Raw genomic sequence first — 6598 nt, 5'->3', positions numbered from 1 at the left:
GTTTTTTAAAAAGGAAGAGGAAAAAATGCTTGCTTAGGCTTTTAACCTTGGTAGCAGGAAACAGAGATGTGCCAAGAAGGGACTTCGAAATGCCCTTTGAGCCATGTGCTTAGGGAATGCCACTGAGAAAGCAGGGTCAGGGTCATGCTTGGTGTAAGGTCAGGGCCCTGCACGCTCCCTAGGGACTCTCATCGCCTCAGCCCACTTCCTCGTGTTAATGAGTTTTGCTCGGTGAGAGATGGGTGGACCTCTATTCTTGCTGTTTACCTGTCCTTTAAGAGAATTTGGTGGGAGGGGAATGAAAAATAACATACCTTTTCCCGCATTTTAGGTTAACATTTATAACTTTAAATCACCAATCTAAATTACAGATATGGGGCTGCTGCTCTTCCAGGGGACCCAGGTTCGAGTCCCGGAACCCACATGGTGGCTTACAACAGTTTGTTACTCCAGTTCCAGGGACTCTGATGTTCTCTTCTGGCTTTCCAGAGCACTAGACACTCATGTGGTCCAAAACAAAAATTTTATATCTTTGAATGAACAAAACCGCATAGCGTAGAGTCTCACTTCCGGTTCACCTTGCCGTCCTATATACTCTTGACGCGCCCGTGATTACTTGCAGCTGGAGGGGGAGGCAGTGATGGCTGGCGTTGCAGATGAGCGTCCCGTGACTCTCCCTTCTCTGCTTCTAAAAGGAATGTGTCAGTGGCTCCCTTTAACTAGCTATCGCTGTATTTGTACTGCTCAAGTAGTTGCCATGACTACTTGCCATGGTAATCTCTGCAGCAAAACAGCGTTATGTCCTGAGGACAAAAGCCGTACTGTGAAAACAAGGTGCAGAATTCCACCCTCCCAGCCTCTCCATTCTGTTCTATAGCCGACCTTGGCCCAGAGGAAAAAGAAAATGGACTTTCAGTGCAGACAGATCGGGGTATGAATCCCCCGTAGTGGCTAATAGCGCTGAATTTGGGAAATAAACCTCTTGAAACATAGTTCCTTTTCCACTAACCAAGGCCAACAACTGCCATCCTTAGGGCCCTTGAGAGGATCAGATGAGATAAACCGGTGAAATGAATTGGACAGCATCTGGCATCCGACAGACCTCCAATCACTCCTGAATGTCGCAAGGTACAGAGGTAATTATTAATCTGTCTTTCCGCAATAGCTAGAGTGAAGAAAACGGGCATGACTCAGCAGGTGAAGTCGGTTCATGTGTTTGCCAAGGCAGAGCCTCCTGCCGGGAGAGAGGATGCTTTGCACTGCTCTGTGGGAAGGTCAGTGGGTGTTTACAAGTTGTAAACTATACAATTGAGTTTCGTGTTTATTCAGCGTCTGGGATGCCGGTGTTGAGGTCAGGCCACCCTGTCCTGGGTTACCCCATGATGTGTAAAGCAGTATTTTGTCAGGTCTATTTTATCAACTTTTGACTCCATCTTGAGGATGGAGAATGAAATGAATAACGTTGATTGTCAACTTGACAGGGTCTAGAACCAGTTGGGAGCTGTGGGCCTCTGGGCATGTCTGTGGGGGGGGGGGAGGGGGCGGGTATCTTTTTTTCTTTTTTTCCAAGACAGAGTTTCTCTGTGTAATAGTCCTGGCTGGCTTCGAACTCACTGAGATCCACCTGCCTCTGCCTCCCGCGTGCTGGGATTATGTAGTATGTGGGACTGGCTTGTTGGGGTATCTGTCCTGCCCAGTACCCCACAGCAGACAGGCCCCAAAGAAAATCACGCACAGGACTCCATAAGGTTATAAACTGATTGGCCCATTAGGTCAGGCTTCTTGTTAACTCTTATAACTTATATTAACCCATTATTCTCATCTATGTTAGCCATAATGGCTCCATACCTTTCTCAGCTGGGCACGTTACATGCTGCCCCTTCGGTGGTCTGCGCAGGAGTGGCTGAGAGAGAGCTTCTGCTTCCAGAATACTCCCAGTCTCTTTGCTCCACCCCTACTTCCTGTCTGGCTTTCCCGCCTATACTGCCTGCCTGGCCAATCAGCGTTTTATTAAAATATGATTGACAGAATACAGATAATTCTCCCGTACCATTTCCCTCTTTTTTTTTTTTTAAAACAAAGGAAAATACCCATAATCCATTTGTTGGGAATGTGGGCGTAGTATTTCAGGCTACTTCCTGCTGGTTGGGGGCGCTGATAGTCTTAAGGGGACCTAAAGAAAATTTAGAATTATCATCAAGTCCTGACTGGAGTATCCTGTGAGTCTTGATCATCTCAGGCAGCAATCTTGAACCTGTTCTGGATGAAGAACTCAGACATCTGGGCCATCTGTTCCTGTCGGAGATTTCTCAGGTGGCCTTCCTTGATCATACTGGATTTTTCTTAACTCAGAATAAATCCAAAGCCTCTCGTTTTCTGTGGAAACAAAAACAAAATCTCTTCTCCAAAGTAACATACCTTTTGACTTCAGTTTTGAAGCCAAGGTATTTTCAAAATATCTATATTGGATTAATTCAGCAGCATTTATAAACAAAAGTCTTTTAGCAGCTGTTGCTCCTTCCTCAGCATTCAAACAATTCAAAGAGAGCATAATAACATACGGTATCAAGATTCTCTGTGTATTTTCCATCTTTATTTTAACTTCTATTTCTTTTATTTTTACTTTTACTTTTTGAGACAGGTTCTCTGTATATCTTTGTCCTGGAATAACTCTGTAGACCAGGCTGTCTTTGAACTCACAGAGATCCTCCTGTCTCTGCCTCCCCAGTGCTGGGATTAAAGGTGTATGCTACCACACCTTGAACTCACAGAGATCTGTCTCTGCCTCCCAGGCATTGGGATTAAAGGCGTGTACTACCACACCTTGAGGTCACAGAGGTCAATCTACCTCTACCCCTTGAAGTCACAGAGGTCAATATGCCTCTGCCTCCCAGGCATTGGGATTAAAGGTGTGTACCACCACACCCAACTACTCTCTTTCTTTCCTTTTAACTTTAAGAACTTTAACTTTTAGCCTGCATATACACACTGTAAACCATTTAGAGGTTTTCTTCCTCTTTGAATCTCTCTTTACTGTATATTTTTCTTTTTCTGACCATATGAGTCTTTAATTTACTAAGCAATATGGAGAGCTGTGGCTTTGACGGCTAGATCCAGCTCATTCCTTAGCTTTTCAGACTCATAGCTGAGATACCAGCCACAGCTGTGTTCACTGCCACAACTTGTCGTGTTTCAAGGTCCTTGCTAGCAAGCAAGCTGCATCATTCTGCTCACAGACCACACTCAGTCGGACTGCCTGCCTGCAAGAGTCAGAGTTTGTCCTGGCAGGACAGCCCAGAAAGCCGGCACTTCAAAACAGCACAGCCTTTTTCCTGCTACGACCGAAAAGCATGCGCTCAGCTCTCCACCAACAGCATCCAAGTGTTTCATGGCAGGACCTCCCAATGAGCTGCAAGGTTTTGCAGCCAAGGCTGAGTCAAGAAGCCTCTCCTAGATGAGAGCACTTGCCCGCCTCTAGCAAGCAGAGCAGAACCGAAAAACTGCTGCCACCAAGAAAACATACCCCACTCTACTCTTTCCCAAACTCTCCCAGGCCTTCCGTGGACTCACCTATCCACGTCTGGGCGCCATATGTAACATGAGGGCCGGCTTGTTGGGGTTTCCGTCCCGCCCGGTACCCCAACAGCCGGCAAATCCCAAAGAGAAATTACACACAGGACTCCATAAGGTTATAAACTGATTGGCTCATTTGGTCAGGCTACTTATTAGCTCTTATAACATATATTACCCCATTATCCTTATCTATTTTAGCCACATGGGCTCAGTACCTTTCTCAGTGTGACAGCTTACATGTTGCCTCTTCGGTGGTCTGTGCAGGAGTGGCCGAGAGAGAGCTTCTGCTTCCAGAATACTCCCAGTCTCTTTGCTCCACCCCTACTTCCTGTCTGGCTTTCCCGCCTATACTGCCTGCCTGGCCAATCAGCGTTTTATTAAAATATGATTGACAGAATACAGATAATTCTCCCGTACCAGGATTAAAGGTGTGCACCACCACTGCCCAGCAAGGGGGATTATCGTGATAACATTAATTGAGGTCGGAAGCCCTGTCCATTGCGGGTGTCACCACTTCCTGGCTGGGGTCTTGGGCTGTATAAGAGGAAAAAGGGAGCTGTCATGTGGTCGTTCATCACTCTCTGCCTCCTGATTATGGATGGGATGTGACTAGCTGCAGCTTCAATCTACCGTTGTCTTGACTTCCCTGCCCTAGTGGGCTGTATCCTTGAATCCTGAGACAGAACAAAACCTTTCTCCCTTAAGCTGTTTGGTCAAATGATTTTCATACCAACAAAAAGAAAAGAAATTTAAGATAGCTGATAACTGCGGGCCTGAGTGGCGCCCCCCAGAGGTACTGATAGATGGTTATTCTCGGAAGCAGAGAAGGTGCCATCTTAGAAATTTATTGGGGTGGGGCTGGAGAGATGGCTTAGCGGGTAAGAGCACCAACTGCTCTTGCAGAGGACCCAGGTTCAAGTCTCAGCACCCACATGGTAGCTCACAACTGTCTATAACTCCAAGATCTGACTTCCTCACACATACATGCAGGTCAAACATCAATGCATATAAAATAAAAATAAATAAATAAGTAAAAGAACATTAGAAACATTCATTGTGGTGAATTGGGACTGTAGGGGTGCATAAGTATATTTAAAGCATCTCAAGAAAGCCAAGCCTGCTAGGGCATTTGTCAGACACATCATCTTTAAGAAAGATCACTCCCTTTCCCCTCCCCCATAAAGAGGTGGACACCTAGTATTGCAATGGCTGTCAGACCCCCTGACCTGCCATCTGGCCACATGGTGCCTGTATCAAGGGACCAACTGGTAGAGACTCCTGGCCGTCCCAGGAGCTTCAGCTCAACTTGGTCCTGTTGTTGACCTGAGATTTGACTCTTATCTCTATTTACTCTGTCCAGTTGATTGTCACATTGTTATAATTGACCTCATCAACATTTCTCCAAGTCACCCCTTCCATCTGACATCTGCCTCATGTGTATTATTCAATGTTTTTTTTTTTTAAAGAAATAAACAAGCTGGGCGGTGGTGGCGCACACTTTTAATCCCAGCACTTGGGAGGCAGAGGCAGGTGGATCTCTGTGAGTTTGAGGTCAGCCTGGTCTACAGGAGCTAGTTCCAGGACAGGCTCCAAAGCTACAGAGAAACCCTGTCTCAAAAAAAAAAAAAAAAACAAAAAAACAAGAGGGCTGGAGAGATGGCTCAGAGGTTAAGAGCACTGGCTGCTCTTCCAGAGGTCCTGAGTTCAATTCCCAGCAACCACATGGTGGCTTACAACCATCTATAGTGAGATCTGGTGCCCTCTTCTGGTATGCAGGTAGAATACTGTACACATAATAAGTAAATAAATAAATAAAATTTTTTAAAAAAAGAAAGAAAAAAGAAAACAAACAAAAAACAAGATTTTTTTTTTGAAATTTAGAATCGGAGTTTTTGTTTGTTTAAAAATATTTATTTATTATATATTAAATTATTATTTATTATGTATACAATATTCTGTCTGCATGTATGCCTGCAGACCAGAAGAGGGCACCAGACCTCACTACAGATGGTTATGAGCCACTGTGTGGTTGCTGGGAACTGAACTCAGGACCTTTGGAAGAGCAGGCAATGCTCTTAACCACTAAACCATCTCTCCAGCCCCTGTTTGTTTGTTTTTTAAAGGGAATTAGGCCTCATGCCGTGATCTGCAGTCCGGAGAGTCAGAGAAGTGAGGAGCACACTCAGTCCAGGGGCTGCAAAACTAGCAGCCAGCAGTGCAGCCCCAAGCCTAAAGCCAAAGGCTGAGAAGCTGGAGTCTGGAATCGTCACATGTCGCTCCAGATGGCAGTGCCAGAGTTTCCCCTTTTCCTTTCCTGTTCTGCTTGGTCCTGGCAGTTGGGTGGTGCCTGTCCCCATTGAGATAATCCACACACTGATCTCTGGAAACACTCTCGCAGACGCAGACATACCGGGCACTCTTCAACCCAGGCAAGCCCGCACTCCAAAGTAACCATCACACCTCCACCTGCTCAATCCCCTGCTGCTGTTTCACCTTGTTATAGATCAGGTTTCTATTCTTATGTTCTTATGAATGTAACCATTTAAAAGACAATAAACACGTTATTCCAATTGTTTCTGTAGGTGTCTGCGTGAGCATCTTAGCTGGGTGGCTCAGGCTCAGAATGCTTTCAGTGTTGGGGTTGCGCCATCAGTGAGGACAACAGTCGGTTATCAGAGTCTGCCTCCAAGCCCATGCATTCTTCTTCTTGTTGGCTACTGGCTGCAGGCTTCAGTTAGTTTTACCATAAATTACCTTGTGGCAGGTGGATTCTCCTCAATCAGGGTGTGTGTGTGTGTGTGTGTGTGTGTGTGTGCGCGCGCGCGTGTGTTTGCGTGTGCACACACATAAAAAAAGAGAGAGGGGGAGGTCTTTTTTAAAGTTTTTTTTTATTTATACATTTTTTAAATTGATCTTTATTGAGCTCTACATTTTTCTCTGCCCCTCTCCCTGCCTCTCTCTTCCCTCCCCACTTCAATCCTCCCCCAAGTTCGCCATGCTCCCAATTTACTCAGGAGATCTTGTC

The 6598-nt window shown here is 45.7% G+C and overlaps 1 long non-coding RNA gene across 1 annotated transcript; it reads left to right on the top strand.

Moving 5' to 3' along the window:
• Positions 1–769: 769 nt before the first annotated feature.
• Positions 770–6148, top strand: LOC125388029 (uncharacterized). Its single transcript, XR_007228086.2, has 3 exons — positions 770–931; positions 1035–1136; positions 5697–6148. It is a non-coding gene; the product is annotated as an uncharacterized LOC125388029 (long non-coding RNA).
• Positions 6149–6598: the final 450 nt, after the last annotated feature.

Source organism: Myodes glareolus, chromosome 11 (assembly GCF_982192425.1).
Source record: "Myodes glareolus chromosome 11, mMyoGla1.1, whole genome shotgun sequence".
Lineage (NCBI taxonomy): Eukaryota > Metazoa > Chordata > Mammalia > Rodentia > Cricetidae > Myodes > Myodes glareolus.
Note: the sequence above shows the minus strand (reverse complement) of the source record. Positions and strands in the feature narration are given on the sequence as shown.